Here is an 18867-nt window from a genome sequence, read left to right as displayed (position 1 = left end):
TCATTTATATCCATACATACATCCATATCTACTGATCCATCCATCCACCCATCTATCCATTCATTCATATCCATAAATACATCCACATCTATCCATCCATCTACCCCATCCATTCATATCCATACATACATCTGTATCTATCCATCTATCCATCCATTCATATCTATAAATACATCCACATCTATCCATCCATCCACCCACCTAGCCATCCATTCATATCCATACATCCATCCATATCTACCCATCCAGCCAACCAACCTACCAACCAACCAACTGCCGACCCACTCACCCACCCACCAACATTGACTGAGCAGCTACTGTGTGTTAGGCACTGCACTAAGATGCTGGGCACACAACAGTCATTAAGACAGACAACATGCCTGCCTGCGTGGAGCTTTGAACCAAGTGAGGAAGACAGTCAACAGTTAAGTAAACAAACAGATAAACCTGCCATTTACAGATTGTGATAAGTGTTATAACAGAAATAGGGAAATCAGAAAGAGAGGAACTGAGGATGGGTGAGGACAGGCCTCCCACTGAAGTGACATTTGAGTTGTGATGAGAAGACTGACTATGAGGCAGATATGAGAAAAATCAGAGTACGAGTTTTCCAGGCAGAGAAGAAGTGAGCACACAGGTCCTGAGGTGGGGAAGAGCACTGTGTGAGTCATTCTCAGAAGGTGATATTGTGGCCTCCCTCCTCCCCCACCACTGTCTAGATTAATGACAGTGACCAAACTGGCTGGGCCACTGCCTATCCCAAAGCCCAAGCACAGATGTGAAATTCAGGGGACGGTGCCATTTTAGTGGGTGTAGGAAAGCTCCCATCCTCCCTAACCCATTTCTCCTTGGAATTTCTATATCCCTCTGTCTTGATACCCAGACGTCAGCATATCCTGTTATTTGCAGCCTTACTGGCTCCTTAACTCCCTCCCCCTAGCCACAATACTTTGTTTTTCCCCTTTTTTGGCAAACGCTCCGTCTGAATGAGGGACCCAGGCATGAACCTTGACACTTGCCATGTCTGGGAGCAAGATTTCTATCTCTGTGAGAAAGGAAAAATGGTTTCCTAATAAACACAGAAGCTCAAGGGCGGAGACTGTGACGGGGCCAGCTGGGTATGAGGCTGGTGTGTGCTGAGTGCCAAGACCACACTGCCTGGTCCTATCCAACTCCCTCCCTTCCGACTGGGCTCCAGCGGCTCTGGCCATCTGCACCAAGAAGTGCTTCTCTCTCCCAGGGGTTGCTGAAGTTGGTACAGGGTAATTTTCAGGGGCAGTTGTTTCCTCTTTTTAATATGCCAATTCATGCTTCAATGAAGAATTATATGCAGTGCCCTCCTTTAGACTAATTTATCTTGTAACTTTTGAGCAGTGGAAATGCCCTCCCTTTTAAAAATAAGCCTCCTGGGTGACTTTGCTTGGAAACATATAATTTCAAGATCTCTTACTGTACTTTCATTTGCAGAAATGATGCCTCAGTCACTGAGGGGCAATATCTTAGATTGGGTTTCCCCAGAACCAGACTCTTGGAAGGTATCTGAATCTTGTGGGAGATGATCCCAAAAAGGCCTGACAGGGAACAGAAGAATCAAAGTGGGGAAGGGTAGGATGCCAATAGAGTGCAAGTTAATGAATGGGTAGCAGCTTTGAGCAACCAGAACTCATTTCAGCTGAGGACCTATGGGAGACAGTACAGAACATTCCTCAGATACGTTCCCCTTGAGAGCCAAGAAAGGAGGGGTACTTATCCACCAATTCTCAACAGCCATTGGTTGAAGACCACTCCTTGGTGCTCTTTGCCCTCTCCCACAGGCAAGACAAGCAGGCTCAAGCAACAAGGTAGAGTTTCTACAGAAGCAGGAACCATGAGTCCAAAAGGCGGAACAGAGGCAATGCTGAAATACTTGTGGCAGTCAACTTCATTTATTAAACAATAATTCACTGAACATTTACTATGTACCATGCATTGTGGTAGGTGTTGCAAGGAGTTAAAAAAATAAAAATGAGTTTCTATCTGACACAATGATATAGCCAGAAATAGCTAGACCATAATTTCAAAGTGGACAGTTCTTGTGAAAAAGATATTTAAAAGAACGTTCTTGTTCAGAAGAGAAAGATGCTGAAATATATACAGATAAGGGATGATGTTTGCAATTTATTCTCAGATGCTTCAACAAAAATGATATGTGTATATGTCTGTGTGTGTGGAAAGAGAGAGGAATAGAGGGAGAGAATAAGCAGCACAAATGTGGCAAAACGTTAACAGAAAAATCTAGAAGGGTGTTTGGGAGTTTGTTATACTATTCTTGTAACTTTGATCTAACCCTGCAATTTTACAAAATAAAAAGTTTTAAAACAAAGAAAGTAGTTGGTACTGCGACTCTGTTGTTAGGCCATCATTAATGTGTCAGCCACCGTGCTACAGAAGGTTCCTGATTAACAACAAACCAGGGAAGGCCTCCTTGAGAAAGCTGGACCCAAAGGTTGCTGAGTAGGAGAGGTTTCTAGGCAAAAAGATAATGAAAGAGTAGTCCTAACAGGTGAATAAATTCATGGCAGGGAGAGAGAACATACTGTCACTGAGATGTTGACAGGAGTCTAGGATGGTAACAAGATGGCATCTGGGAAGGAGTTTTGGCTTTATTTGAAAAGCGTTCACAAGCCAGTGAGGAATCTGCCTACCAAGCACATAGAGAGCTAATTCAACTTCGTGATGAGTAGACAGAGTGAGCCCTCAAAGGAGAAGAGCTTGGCCACTGATGATGTCTCCATGGCAACTCTACTACCTGCATCCCCACATCACTGTATCCCTGTGCAAGGCTGTGGGGTATCTAGAAAAGCTCTGATTTCCTTAGCTGCCTGTCAGACCCGCTGCTCTGCAAAGAATAAACCAAGGTAGATAGAGTTGGTTACTCCTTCTAGATATATTTCTCCACTTCACTTTGTCTACATGCCACCTGTGATTTTAAGGCATGCACATTTTTGCTTCATTGGACATTTATCAGAGAAAGTTCTAAGAGCCCTTCCTTACCAGATAAATCCTTTGGGGGAACAGTTTCTGAGGAAATGAATGAAAACTGAATTCTAACACATTTCATCTCCAAACTTCAAGGCAAGGATCAGAAGACTCCACAAAACACCTCTTTGTTTGGTTTTCTCTTCCATGCCACCTGCTGAAGTACTTGTTTAGTCTCTACCTTCTTTGTGGACAAGGTTGGCTAAACTTATACAGACAAAATCTGAGGCATAAAATATTCCCTAAGTACTTAAAGGCAGTATACCACAGTGGGTTAGGATCTTAGATTCTGTGGTTACAATAACTTGGGTTCAAATCCTAACTTCACTGAGTTGCCACCAGGATTTAACAACTTAATATATACAACATTCTTGGTATAATGAAACTTGACTATGTGCCAGTGTGCTAGGTCCTACCCTATGTCTAGGGATACAAACAAACAAACAAACAAAAGTAGTTAGGGTTCTTGTTCTCTAGAAGTCAACCTAGACCCTACTAATCTATTCCAGCTAGGATAGAAAGAGATCAATGGAAAACAGACAGGTGGTGAACAATTCATTTTGATAAATCTTACCAAATCCTTAGTGTACACTTAAAGGCGTGCTGGGCTGAGCAAGGTAATTTTATTATTATCCCTACCAAAGGATTATGTATCCTTGACCAAGTTTTTAATTCTTCAAGGTCATACTAATGACTGTTTTTTTTTTTTTTTTTTTTTTTGGAGATGGAATTTTTCTTTTGTTGCCCAAGCTGGAGTGCAATGGCACAGTCTCGGCTCACTGCAACCTTCGCGTTCTGGGTTCAAGCAATTCTCCTGCCTCAGCCTTCCACCATCTAGCTGAGATTACAGGCATGTGCCACCATGCCCAGCTAATTTTTTGTATTTCGTAGAGACGGGGTTTCACTATGTTGGCCCGGCTGGTCTCGAACTCCTGACCTCAGGTAATCCACCAACCTTGGCCTCCCAAAGTGTTGGGATTAAAGGGGTGAGCCACCGCACCCAGCCATGACTTTCTTTTCATACCAAGATTCAATAAGGCAGACAGGTTAGACAGTAAATTAATGACCTGTTGGATGAATCAAGGACTTTAGAGCTACCAAGCCCTTTCATTTCATGTAACTTTTGAATTGCCAATAATCTCTACAAGGTTAGTCAGAAGAGCAGGGGTTCTTTATAGATAAAGAAAGTGAAGTTCAGAGAAGCCAAGTACTGTGGTTACTACTGAATGCTGGAGGTATCTGGAACTCCAAGTTTACTCACTTTCCCCTGAGCCCAGGGGCATAAGGTCAGTTTGGCTTCATTTTGGGGGTGTGATTTCTCCAATTTTTTTCAGAAAACATTTTCTGAGTATGTGCCAAGCTCTGTATCAAACACTTTCCACGCCTTTCTTAGTTAATCCTCAAACCACACTATGAGAAGAAAATTATTGTTATCCTTCTCATTTTACAGATAGGACAACCAAGGCTCAAAGAGTTTGTGGAACTTACCCAAAGTCCTTCACCAGACACCTGAATACCTTTTGGCAGCTCCTCCGGACTGGCTGCACTGGTCCCTTAATCCATGTAAAATAAGTTGTGCTTTTTCCCCTGTTCACATAGAGGCCCCCGAATCACTGGCAAGTGATAGGAAATTCTTAAGTGGCTGCTTATTAATAACATTTTCAGTTTATATTAGGCCGCCTTTCATCCAGGGGAACTGGGCCAGCTCCATGCACAGAGAACCACAGAAATTCAGCCATCTCTGGTATGGACGTGAGCCAGCTGGCAGCGGAATCCCTCAGGGGCTTGGCTTGTGGGGATTCTGGCAACGGTCACACCCTTCGAAACTTGACAGGGGCCCTTTAATATCTGTGCTGAAGGGCTGGAGGGAAAAACTTCCCAGAAATCCATGTTGCTCAGCAAACGAGGCCAGAGGCTCCGGACGACCCCAGTGGACTTGCGAAACAAGAGAATCGAGTGATTGGAGGTTTACCAGACACCAATGCTGGATGTAAAGCCCCTCAACTCAGATTGAGTTAGACACAACAGGGAAAGACATTATTTTCAGGAGAGACCTGGCTTTAGTCAAGTCCAAAGAAAGAAACAAAACAAACAAAATTCCCAGGGTTTTCTACAGGAGGGACAGGCAGCAAAAGTGAGATGCTGATTTCCCTGATTTGAGCTGGATCTATGGAAAGGTTTTTGTGGGTTTGTTCTGAGCTACAACTTGCTTCCTCATTCTTACAGCAGTGAAAGGAAGGAGGGAAGGACATAGAAAGAAAATATCATTTCCTGGTTTCATGATTTTTTGGAAAGAAGCCCTCGATGAATTGGATTCACATGTCTACAGGAGTAAGGTTTTGAAAATATTAAAAAATTTGTTATACTCCGATTTGACAGGGTGCTGGTTGAAAGATGTACCCCTTCTCCATCCCAGCCCCCGCACCGTGTCCCAAGCCTGCTAGATGTAGCAACGCCCACACACTTTTAGCATAGTTGACGAAACGAACAAGGAGGAGCCGGGACCGTGGACTTCCTTGGTGCACGGGATGAGTCTTAGTCATTTATTCATTAGGTCTTTTTACCACCTCTATCTTTACTATCCTAGTCCAATTCACCATTACCTCCTGCTTGAGCTACTACAATAGCCTACTTCGTAATTTCCTGCCTCTATGCCTGCCCTTCTAGAATCTAATTTACACCACTGTTTGTTTTTTAAACAATGATGATAACACTCAGCTCTCCTGCTTAAAATGTGCCATTAACTTCTGACAACAGTGAGAATGAAGCACAAACTCTTTAACCATAGCCTACAAGACCCTATATAACCTGGTCTGTTCCTCTCTCTCCAAATTTATTTTGTTCTACTCTATTCCCCATCTTGCTCCAGCCTCAGCAGCCTTTATTTGTCCTTTGAATTAGCCAAGGCTCTCCCTCTCTCAGGGTCTCTGCAGCAGCTGCTCCTCGGCCCAAAACACCCTTCCGTCAGTGCTTCAGGAGCTGACCTGCTTTTCACTATTCCCATCATCAACCAAAGACATCTTTTCCTTAACATCAGACGCCATTTTATTTGTTGGTGTGTCTATAATACCTTTTCCCATTGTAATGTAAATTTTAAAATCCTATATCTAGAATAATAAGCATTCAATAAGTAGCTCTTTGAAATTTTGACTCTAATACTTAGTCTGAAATCTAACTGCAACCAGTGAGCTACAAACAAGATATGACCAAAGCGTAAATTTTATTTTTCATATTTATTTTTTTACAATAACTGAAAATGTATATTGCTACCATGATGTCAAAAATGTAGAAGGTGATTCAACTACATGATGAGTAGTGTTTGGCCAAGATCACAGTAAAGAAAGACTGCCCTTGTCCTCAATTAAATGAAAGTATGCAAAAGCTTAAGATGAGGTAGAGAAAAATGTATTACAGCTGACAATGTACCACAACTATAGTGTAGCAATTTAATTCTGTTACTGTACTGCAAAATGTCAAGTATTTGAAAGAATACCTCAAGTACAGAAATACTGAAAAACTCTGGCCTAGCACACAGCAAATGTTCAAAAAGTTGTTAAACTGTTGAGTGAACAATAAAAAGTATCTGAGAGATAGAAGGAACAAGAACTCCTGTGGCCTTGGCATCTGAGACCACGACCCTCAATTTACTCATCTCCAAAATGGAAGAAAATCAGGTAACTCTCTCCTTCTAGCTCCACAGGGTTTAACATTAGCTCCTGGGTAATCACGTAGAAAAATAATGCATTTCTCTGGGCTGTCTGCTCTGGGGCACAAAAACAGTTTTTTTTTTTTTTTTCCAGTCTCACATTAACCTGTAGAGATTTCTCTGGATGAGTTTACAACAACCTACCACCCAACTTAGCAGTTCTAAACCTTTTGGGTGACTTGATGCCCTTAAGAATCTGATGAAAGCTGGGATCCTCTCCCTTAAAAAATGGACATATGCACATTTACAGAAAATTTTGCATTAAATTTCAGAAAGTTCATCAATTCTGTCCTGTCCTTTGCTGTCCAGGGATCCTAAGCTAAAAACATCTGGTTTGGAAAACTGGTTAAGTGCAGAAGACCGGCTGTGATATTTTAAACTACCCACAGGGCCAAAGTCAGCGCCTTACATCTCGCAGATGCTCGATTGCTATTTCTCACTCTCTGTAACATTCTTTTAAAAATTCGAAATAGCACATGATATCATAGTTACCATTTAGGACGCTGCATCTTAGCAATTCAGTGGTGCAGGATTTAAAACCATTTTTAAGCATTACAAGGGCAAACAACGTGAGTGTTTAGGCAGCTGGTTAGGCAGCCAAATTGACACAGTGAAAAGAAGGCAGGTTCAAGCTTTCTGATCAGTCAGGCCCTGTGATTATGCTGCTTTCTACTTATTCCCCTTTCAGAAGCCAGTCTAGCAAGAATCGAAGCTCCTGTTGAGAAACGAGCATGTGAATTCTTTGCTGTGCATTTTCACCCTCCTTCCCAATGAGGCAGGCACTTCGGAGTGGCCCAACCTCCACAGGACGCAAGGGTGGGGGTGTCATCTTTCCAGTCTGTGGCAAGCTTCTAGTCTTGACAGGCTTTCCTGGCAACTTCTGAGACGATGAACTCAAAAGCAGGTAATAGACTCAGGCAGCGATTTAAATGAAGTTCTGACTCTTGATGGATAAGCTGTCAGGGGAAGGGGAGAGCTTTAGCTGAGGGCTACGCAGTTGCTGTGCCAGGAGCACGCACTTCATATCCCCTGACTACCTAACCAACGGCTGGACTGCCAAGAGGATGCCTACAGAAAACAGCCCCTTGTAAAGGAGGTATTCCTCTGACAGCATCACAGCAGGAGACCTGGAGAAAGACCCTACGTCACTCGTAATGAAAAGGGACAGGAGCCCTAAGGTATTTATCAGAACAACAGGATGTATATTACAGAAAAAGAAAGAAAAAAAAGACTATTAAAACTTTAATTTACCAAAAATTAAACTTTCTTTTTAATTTGTATAAATTTAGGGGGTACGAGGGCAGTTTTGATACATGGATATACTGCATAGCGGTGAAGCCTGGGCTACGTGAATAGTGTACATTGTACCCATTAAGTAATTAACTAAAACTTTCAGTAAACCTGCGGAACATTCACATTCGTGAGAACAAATAAAATACAGAGTAAATGGAAAATAGGGTTTCATTCCAGCACACTTAGGCTATCAGTAGGTGTTCAATACGTATTTACTAAACTGGAAAGAGAACCAACATCCAGGGGGTATCCAAGGGTTGAGTTAGCATGTAGGGTAAATCTCTTGGGCCAACTGTAACTCATGGGTACAGGCTGCCTCCAGTGCTGTGTTGAGAAGGACTCTGAGGATGCATTAGGGCTGGACAGAAAAAATGTGTCCATTATTTGTGAGGTCTGAAGTGGACTAAGGAGACTGGAGCATGGTGATATAGGTGCCAGGTATTTGACATATTAATCATATGGTCAGGACATTTATAAGAGTAAAGTCCAAACAGCCTGGTGTCTAGTGAGGTGACAAATATCAAACTCAGATAATGTTCACAATCACCCTCTTCTGGCTGCCTTACAAAACAGGATCACTGGGATTCATTTTCAGGACAATAATTTGCATGATTGCCATAGCCTGAATCACAAGATATACTCAGTTGGGCTAACCCTGCTTTTCCTATTAAGGCAGAAAAGGTATCTGTCATACTGCACAAATTTACAAAACCAAGACGGATAATGAACTGGGATTCAATTTAAAATAGCCAAAACCTCAGTTAACCAGAACCCCCCATTCCTCAGAATACTCCTTTCATGTACCACTTCCTCCCCACCCCAGGTGACAACAGAGCAAACACCTGTGCTCTTTGAAACTTCACAATGCCTTTTACTTTAATTTATATAAATCAGAACATTTTTTACTTAAAAACAATAAAACCTCATCTGGGAAACATCTACTTCTTATAATCTCAAGTACCTGAAATATTTGTAATTATACATATCATATAATTACACACACACTCACATAGTAAGTCCCAAGATATTTCACATCCATTATGTCTATAAGTTGTGATGGTTCCAGAGTGAGGTGATATGAATTCAAATCCCAAGTTGGCCACTAACTAGCTGTGTGACCTCGGTCGAGTTATTCAACCTCTCTGTGCTTAGTTATTGCAGAATGCAGATGGTAACAAAGCCTGCCTCCTAACGCAAGGATCAAGTAAAATACAGCACATAAAACAGTGAACACCTAGTGAACACAGTGCCTGGCACACAGTAATCATTAAATATTAAATATTATTTTATTACTCTGCAGATGGAGAAACTGAGTCATGGTGCAGCTGAGGGATTTATTTGAGGTTTACTCAAATAAGCGACAAATGGAACTAGACTCTGGACTTCCTGAATTTAGTCGAATTTTCTTTCCTCTATGCCTAATATAAAGGTAGTTTAGAAGGAGTAGCATCAGCCTCCCAGGGGAGCTTATTAAAAATTCAGAATCTGCATTTCAGCAACGCCCCCCGGTAGATGCACATTACACTTGAGAAGCCTTGGTCTCTAGCACTCTGTAGGATGCTTGCATACACAACAAAGCCCTGGAGAGCTTCTGAAAGTGAACGAGCAACACCAACACACTCCCCACTGACACCCCCTCTTCACTAGTGCAAAGCATCCAAAGGTCAGACGTTCTTCCAGGAAGCTTCCCGCCATTCCCTGGGGGGCTACCGCTTCTCATATTCCAGCACATATTCACAACACAGAGAAGTCAGGTCCTGATCTAAAACCTGACCTTTTAGTTCCCCGCCAAGAGTGGCTGACAGTGCAAATTACACTCCTTCCCTGATGAGGCTGAATTCATTCTGAAAGTTCACACTCATCAAGGTCATGGCTGGAAGACAACATATAGATCACCTGATTTAGGACCTTCATTTTCAAGATGAAAGAACTGAGGCTCAGAAAAGGGAAACACACATTTTAGTTAGAACCTGATGTGCACACAACTGGCGATCAAGAGCAACAAGCTTGGCTTCCCTCTCTCCCAACTCCCATCGGTCTGCCCACAGTCACAAGTTTAGACCAGAAGAATTCCCTCTGTTCCCTGTAGTCCAGCAAAGGACTTCTTCCACCTGCCTGCAGTTTTCACTTCTCATCTCAGGGTGTCTTCTGACTTTCCAAGCAATCTCACACTTTCATTCCAAAAGCCACATTAAAAGCAGAAGGTGAAGATACCACTACGTTCTGTTTCAAGTCTGACATATTCTCTTGGGTGTTTCCAAATTTACCAAAGATCAACCAACGAGATTTTAATTCAATGGCTAAATAATGAGGTGTTTCTGAAATGAGGGATTCATAAAGGAGCTATATAAGAGAAACAAACACATCCCCAGGGGACATTATAATGAAAAGTATAAAGAAGCCTAGAATGGCGGACAGGATTTGGACTCTAATTATCCTGGGTTCGAATCCCAGCATTACTCTTTACTGTCTGTGTAAGCTTGAACAACTTACTTATATTCCAGGAGTCCTGATTTCTCAATTACTAAATAGAACCAATAATATCCAGCTGCATGATTGCTGTTAAGAATTAACAAGGCAAGTTTACATAAAGTATCTTTCGTAGCAAACACTCAGTAGGCGCTCAGTCTGTGACAGTTGTCATACATCCACATCAACATTAACCACAGACTATACACAGACACACAGACACCCAAAACATACATTGCCTTCTATATTAACAGTTACCTTAAAACCTTACCAGATTTTGTGACCATAGAAAATAGGCTCTTTCTTAGTTAAGTCTTGGAACTTTCACGAGCAGGCATCTCTAAGGACTCATAACTGATGAAGGGATGCCAAGAAAAGAGCTGGAAAAACTGGCATCTTGCCCAGTTGAAATGAAATGCTAAGAATTTCTGCCCTGGCTACCCCTAACCCTGGATGGGGCTGGAAAATATTTACAAGGTTTGATTTTAAGGAGTCAAGGAGAGGAGGGTGACTTGAAGCCAACAGCACTCCCAGTGTGAGAGGAATGGAGGCAACTCAGCCTCCTATCACTCGAGGCAGGCTGGGTGCTGGGATGGAAAACATACCAACCGGAAATGGATCTTGCTCCATGTCCAAAGAGATAAAGAAAGGGCTCCTGTGCTGCCTTCAGTGCCCCAGGATACATCACTCAAACAGTGACATACAGTAGCTCAAACACTAGCACCAGGAAGAAGGGAGCTATCAGAGAACCCCCCACTATTGCTTCCTCCTGTAGGTTCACTCTGCTGTTCTGAGTGAGCATGACTCTGGCAATGCTTTGTCAAATGAGGTCAGCCCCGATTTTCTTCATGCCTCCAGTTCCAACCAGCGACGGCTCTGGATTCTGTGACCCCTGGAGCGTTAGGTTTCATCTTCCAAGTCAACACTCATATCTGAGTGCTTGGTTCAGCCAATTTGATCTTTACAGACTTCACAGCCAAACATGCGCTAAAGTTTACCCCCTACACCCACCAGGGAAAGGCAGGCTCATATTGTACTTGAAAATCTGCTCCTTTTAATTAATGTACTTTTAGAAATGGTCCATGGTGCTCTAGTGGAAAACATGTGCAGTGCTTAGTCATAAGGAGGGTTTTCGGATTTAAAATGGCTTCGCTGTGAGTTTTGTAGGACAGATGGGGAGAGGAGTTTTTAGCTAAAGGAGAACAGAGTTGCCTTCTGAGTTGCAACTTCACCCAAAGGGAACCTTCAGCTTTGCACTTTCATGGTGGATTGGCAATTGCTCTGATATTCTCCCAGCTGCTTCTCCATTCTGTCTTCCTTTCCCTCCCCTCCTCTTAAAGCTCCATGCAAACTCACACACTCTCTCCCCTCTCTCCAGCCTTGCTTTTTTCTCTTCTGCCTTATCCCCAGGGAAATAACACAACAAGCAAGCCTATGGTTTTCAGAGGCCAAATAATAAACTGCTCAGACAATAGGCCAAAGAAAAAAGAAAACGAAGTCTCCAAACTCAACTGACTTAATCCCCAAAAGAGATCTTCACCCCTGCTTGATTCATACACACACACACACATACACACACACACACACACACACACATGCACACACAGCATAAAAACCAGAACATTTCATTTTAAATGTTTACAGGTTAAGACAGAGCAAAGGGGCAAATGTCACTCAAAAGCATCAGCAAAGAAAACAGATTTGGCCAATACCTCATCCTCAAGCTTCTTAGTTTGCGAATAGCTCATGGTCACCAGCAGTTCCCTGTTTATAAGCACCACAATCACGGAGAGAATGAACAGAGAAAGGTTTCAGTGGGACTTTAAGCACAAAAGAAAGTCTTTATCCAAATGCCACCCAGAATTCCTATCTGAGGGACAGAGCCTTTTGACTCTTGTGTGTTTACAGACAGCACAGAAGAAATGACCACAGCCTGGGGGCTACTAAATAAAGAGGTTTCTGCTAATTCAAGGCAGGCAGTGCAGTTGGGTCATTGAGCCCTTCTCAAATTCAGAGCGTTTGGAATTGATGTTTACTAAAAGAAGCACTAGAAGGGTACCACGGTTTGTCATCTGCTATGTCATTTTATTTGGATTTCCCAAATACCTGTTATTATTGATTTCTAATTTAATTCTATTGGCCTTCAGTTTCTCTGTTAAATAAATATTAAAATTACTGCCCCCTGTTGTTCACAGATCAGGATTAACTAGGAAATATGCTCAACATCCAGTCAGTACCAGGAATTGGGCAAGGGCATTATAGCCGCTATCTTCACAGCAATCCCATGCATTCAGGGGACTTTATTTCCAATATTCATATGAGGAAGCCAAAGTTCAGAGAGGTCAGGCAACTCTCCTGAGATCACACATCCCATCAGGAAGTAAGGGAGGTGGGCTATGGTCAAGGTATAAATATTATTCTCCGTGCAAAACACAACTCTACTAAAGATCAGTAGCAACCAGGAATGACCAACTCCCAGTTTCGAGTTTCTTGAGAAAGAATTTTATGGCAGACTCCTCTGACTCTTCTAATTCACTTTTGTCTTTCAGATCCCTGTGTCAGAGTTCTAATTCCCCAAAATTAGAAAGAACGATCTTGGGAGGAAAGGGAGAAACAGCAGTTCACTTGTGTGACAGCAGTAGGCCCACCGGCATGAAGGAGGCAGACCACGAGCCTGGCAAAATTGTACCATGGCAGTGACACAAAGCAAAAGCAGATAGACTGGGCCATGGGTAGGCAGGCAGGCAGGGGAGGCCTATTCCTTTCCCTTAGCAGCCAACCCATAAGCTGAAGGCACCCAGATGGTGGCAAAAATTCAGCCTTGGAACTTCTGAGGAGCCAACCAGCAAGTGAAGCACATATTCAATGGCCTCCCTGGATAGAGAAGAAAATGCTCAATGTCTGCACTGAAAAGAATTAAGAAAGAAAAGGACTGTCTCTCACATGCATAGCTGAAGCAGAAGAGAAATCTAGAAATGCATTGATTCCAACTGGGACCCCGCAGCTTTCTACATGTGACTTGTCAGCTGCCAAAACAAGATGCCTTCTTTAAGGCTGCCTAAGCCCCAGCTAGTTCTAAATGATTTTCATTATACCAGCTGGTCACTTTCAGTTCTGCAAAATACAGTAGTTCTGGATAATATACTTTATTCTGTCAACTCAGTCAATAGGGTGGAAAGTTTCTTTGAGTGGGAATCATTTGGATATAACAGTATCAGAGATGGCATGTTTTCTGCTAGCAAAACCTTTCTGCAGGCCAATGGATGTGAACACGTTGCCTTTTCAATACTGTTATGTTTTTTAGCAACAACACTTATAATGATAATGACAAAATGGTAACAATGACAACAACAATAGCAGCTAATATTTACTGAATATTTACTTTGCGGCTGCCACTGTGCTTTTCATAGGTCATCTCATTGAATCCTCACACCTATCACCCTAACTATAGATTCCATTGCTCTCTCCACTTTACTGGCAGGAATGGGTCGCTCTAAGTATCTTCAGCTCTTTCCTACTCCAGACTCTGAGCCCTAGATAAATATCATCTCATACTATCTAACCTCTAAGTTCCCTTCTCATTCTTTAAGCTTCCATAAATGCATCTTTCTTCCTCTATTTCTATTTTTTCCCCTCACATTTCATGGGTAAATCTTCATAAACACACCAATTCAAGCAATGCTATTTTACTATTTCTGGCTGCCCCGTGAATCTTTATAGACTGAGATGCCCAATGGAGCCAGTATGTTTTAATTTTCACATGAAAAACAGAATTCCCAAGGGGAATGAGCATTTGATGGAAAGGCAAAACCTTTATAGGCACTCGAGGCATTCAAATCCAAATTTCTAAAATATGGTAATTATGTCAAAGTTCTGACTTACTCCGGAGCCCTTGGGGACACTCATCCTGACCCATCTGTGAAAGCCATCAGCAGGCAGTAAGCCTTCTGAGGAGCACGATTACAGCAGCCAATTTGGCCTCTAGCAAAGAGGCAAGGCTGCTTCATTTAGTTTAAGTCTCACTGAGATGGTTTAAAACACTCTTTGGGAAGAGATGTGCAGGCGAAGCAAATCACAGCCTTACCAGCTGCAGATTCAGTACGCGGCAGTCTATGTCTACATATTCATGGCACACTGGAGCCCTCCCCTGACTGTGCTCATACATGCATTGATATGGGAAGCAGAACTCTCTCGCTGGGGAAATAATCTATGTGCCTAAGTTAGACAAGAGCCACATTTGGACTAGTGGATGGCATCACATCTGGTATGGATCGCTAACCTCGGTGTGATTTGGCCCAGCCTGGATTATTTATGATTCATAAAAGTCCCACTGGACCCCAGCATAGTCCAAGACCACATAACAAAAAACCACGAGATTAAAAATCTGTATTTCATTGCAAGACCCCCATGGCAAATTAGCAATGCTATGATTGGTTTTCAAGAAGCCAAGAGTGAGGAGAACTAACTATGATCACTCCCTCAAGAAATCCAGCCTAGAGGGCAAACCGAATCATGTGTTTCAGCCAGGCTATGCAGTCATATTCTGAAGCTCTGTCACCATTTCTAATCTGAAAGCACTGTCTAAAATTAAACCTAAATAATGTGAAAGCCATTTCTTTACCTGGAAGTCTCAGCTAAGTCCTTGTTCCTCAGATCCCTTAATGGTTTCTGACATCATGTGTTGAAATGACTACTGTGCATGAACACTATCAGGTATTTGGTCTGTTAGCCCCTTTCCCCATATTATTATGGTTTTTTAAAGAAAGCTACACTTTTAGAGAAACGCTGCTTCTTCTTAAGCATCAAGATTTAAGCGTTTCTTCAAGACTCCCTAGAGCTGTGACATAACACTTTGCAATCGAGCTTTCTAATAAGCATAGAAAAGGCAAACGGGGTCGGAGGGCCTCCAAAAATGCTACCTGGCCAAGAAAATGAAGCCCCAGTATCCTCCCCCAACGCAAAGGCCCTAGATCTGGCTTTCTCATCCTCCTTAGAAAATACATTGCTATTTAATTTGTGAATTAGAGCAAATTTCTTACCCACCTCCAGGGAGGATGAAATGCCCAGTCTTGGAGGAAGCTTCTGCCAGACCCTTGGAGCTTGTCAATTGTCCCAGTTCACTTTCTCCCTGGGTCTGGCTTCTAAGAACCCAAGCAGGACCTCAGGCAGCCAAAGCATCTTCTCCTCAAACCCCCTTTTCAGTCTGAACCCTTCCTGAAGCTGGCAACAGACTCAAGCTGAGCTGCTCCACATTCCCTCGGGGAAAACAGCACTGCTGGATCCAGACTCTGCTGGGGAATTCACCAAGCAGGGAAAAAAAAAAGTATGACTTCTACTCTTCCTCTAGATCAGCCTGAGTGCTCAGATCGCCTTCCGGAGGACCCCCAGTTTCCTCTTAATTCTCCTTCTTCATGACAATCTGAAGGAAGAAGTCACAGACTCCAGCCTCAGCGTCACCAGCTGATCCTGAGCCAGACCCAGGGTGACTGACTAGTCAGCTGCTCACAGAGCTCAAGCCACTGAACCAGGAAATGTGCTGCTCAGTCAAAAAATAATAATAACTGTCGGTGGCGCTGCTGGTGGTGCCTGAGAAGTCGCTGTTGCAGTGCTTGCATCCTCCGCATGCTAATGAAGCTGTGATGTCAGCAAGTCAGTCACGGCATCTGGACGTCCCATCCCGCTACCCAGTGCTGAGATTTATTTACATGTAAATTAGCCTTGCCTTCCAAATCAATAATCCCCAAGCCAGGGAGAGGGGAAGGAAGCCTTTGCTGGATGCAAAGGCCCAGCTACGTAACCTCCAAATGAGCATGAAAAAAATCACATATAAGAAGAGAGGCTTTAAAGACACATGCCTATTTTTTTCTTCTTAAAAGCTGTGCTCTTATGTGCCAAGGTCCAGATCTGGGCACAATTATCAACCTGAGCGCCTGTTTCAGATTATATGCTGCACCAACCTAGGAGTGGAATCAGAGCACTCTTTTTTTAATTAAATGCTGTGTCAAGGCTTCAAATGCCTCTCCTTTTTTTTTTTTTTTCTTTCTCTTCTCTCTTCAACTTTCATTTTGGGGTATTGCTTGTTTTTTGGCCTGAGACTATGTCACCTTTGAGTTTTTGTGCACCTTGAAATAAAGCACAAGTGACTCCTTTCCTCACGTTCTTGGGTGGTGAGTTAGTCAGCTGTCCTTTAACCCCTTACCCCAATTCCAAGTGCATGCAGAAGAAGACAGAGCATAAACCTTCCCAGGGGCATCTGAAGACCCTGAGACCCTCAGACAGCATTGCTTCCATCTCCTCATTTTACAGATTAGAAAATGGAGACAACTTGGGAAAGGACTTTTCTAAAGTCACACCAGGATTTCAGCAAGGATGGGTCAGAACCCGCATTTCCTAGACCTCAGATAGAGCTTTTCTTGAATACCTTTGGGGTCTCCGATCTCCATTTCTCTACACCACTAGGTTGCCTAACCAAGCAATCTGGAAGAAAGGAATCTATACATTTGAAGAGCCCTGTGTTCACATCCTGCCTTCCCTTCCTGCTAGCAGTGTGATCTTAAGCAAGTAACTTAGCTTGTGGGATCTTCAATAACCTCATGTGCACCATTCACTCATTCCATAAATACTTACTGAGCATGTACTCTATGCCATGCACAGCTCTAAAGACTGGGTATAAACAAAGTCTCTGCTTTCAAGGACCTTATGGGCTACTGCAATTAAAGCAAGTAAAATATTGAACAGAACTATGGTGAAGATTAACACAATATCACATACTCAATAGCTATTTCTGATATTTTGAATGAAGTTAGAAAAATTCACCGAGGCATACTATCTACTAGGCTGATCACTGTTCCTAGCATCCGAGTATTTCCGTGGTCATCCTTAATTGTTTAAAATCATATATTCCTTCAATGCTGCCTGCGCAGTATCCAGGGCCAGGAGAAAGGCAAGAGCCAGGCAATGTTCTGGACTCTGTGCCTGTGATAAGGAAGCACTGTGAGCGAAAGTGAAGGGCGAGGGAAAGGTTGGGGAGGCTGGGAGTGAGGAATATTTCATCATGCACAGAAGCGTCCCAAAGGACAAAGCAGCTAGCACGGCTCCTTGCCCACACTCCCCCGCCTGGGGAACCCACTCTGATGAGCTCTGCCCTTCCAGCTGGAGTTCCTGAAGCTTCAAATGAATTTCTTTGTTGGATGTGGGGAAGTTAAATTATGTCTTTTGTTGTATGTAATTGTATTAATAATGCTTAATAACTTCTTTCAGAATGCTTCTCTCTAGTTCCCAGAAGACCTTTCATGGTGAAAATCATGAGACCTGGAATAACTTCTCAGTAAGAGAAATAAAATACAAGCAAATGAATAACACTCAGCCTTCAGTTTCCATCACACAGAACTCAGAGCGTGTAGGGAGGCAGATGGTCTCCCCCGACCTCAATATCCTTCAAAAAGTCAATTAACAAATCTAACAGTTTGGGGCCCCCAATAGCCAAGTGGAAGCAGTGACATTCTAACCCAGTGTGGCCACGAACAAGTCACTTTAACTTTCCATGCCTCAGTTTATTAAAAATGGGTACACTACTCTCTCATCTACTCATGATCAGCATGGTTATATAAGAGGCAATTCACAGGTGATCAACAATGAAATAAAGAAGACAGCTGAAACATAGCAAGAGACTAATTTTCACCTGGAACAGATGTGACACATGACTACCAACTTCATAAGAATTAACAACATAACATGGAGTCTAAAATGGATTGCCTGGGGTCAGACTCTGGTTCTGACACTTGCTAGGTCTATGACTTGAGGCCTGAGGTCCTTACATGTAACCTAGGGCATAATGATAGTGCCTACCTTCATGGGGCCATTGGGAGAATCCAATGAGAATTAATGTGAAACATTTAACACTGAGCCTGGTACACAGCAAACACTCAATAAATGTTAGCTATTGGTAATATTAATAAAAGCAATCATGCTTCCACCATTAACTTCAGCACAAATTAGTTAAGTAACCAGTTAAAATTCAAAAGGTGGGGAGAAACCGGTAAAGGGAAGACTGCAAAATCATCTTTATTCCTAGAGCATATCTCAAAGTTCCATCAATGTGGGTGAGCCACTGATATGCCATTTTCCATATGATACAATACAAATGCTTTGAATTGCATGAATCTAGGATATAAAGGAGTAAACATGACCAAGAGGCGGGCCCCCTCTTCTGAAACTATGCACCAGGACAAGACAACTATACTTTTGAGATGAATACATGCGTCGTCCATTCATTCATATATCGATTCATTCATTAAATAAGCTCCTGCTATTTGCCAGTCACTGTGCTGGGGTCTGGGGACAACATGGTGACCAAGATACACATGGATCCTGCCTTAAAA

General features: G+C 42.7%; 1 protein-coding gene across 4 annotated transcripts in view; it reads right to left on the bottom strand.

The window, feature by feature from the left end:
• The window catches only part of PRICKLE2 (prickle planar cell polarity protein 2), a 367969-nt gene that overhangs the window by 123611 nt on the left and 225491 nt on the right, over window positions 1-18867 (bottom strand). The window contains exon 1 of one of the 4 annotated variants that reach the window (XM_055259216.2): window positions 15530-16671. The exons of the other annotated variants lie outside the window; for them this stretch is intronic. The gene's annotated coding sequence lies outside the window, so the exon portion shown is untranslated. Of the gene's footprint in view, window positions 1-15529; window positions 16672-18867 lie in introns of those variants that run through there. 4 annotated transcript variants of the gene reach the window in all.

This window comes from Symphalangus syndactylus, chromosome 21, assembly GCF_028878055.3.
Source record: "Symphalangus syndactylus isolate Jambi chromosome 21, NHGRI_mSymSyn1-v2.1_pri, whole genome shotgun sequence".
In the NCBI taxonomy this organism is placed as follows: Eukaryota; Metazoa; Chordata; class Mammalia; order Primates; family Hylobatidae; genus Symphalangus; species Symphalangus syndactylus.
This window is presented reverse-complemented; position numbering and strand designations above follow the sequence as displayed.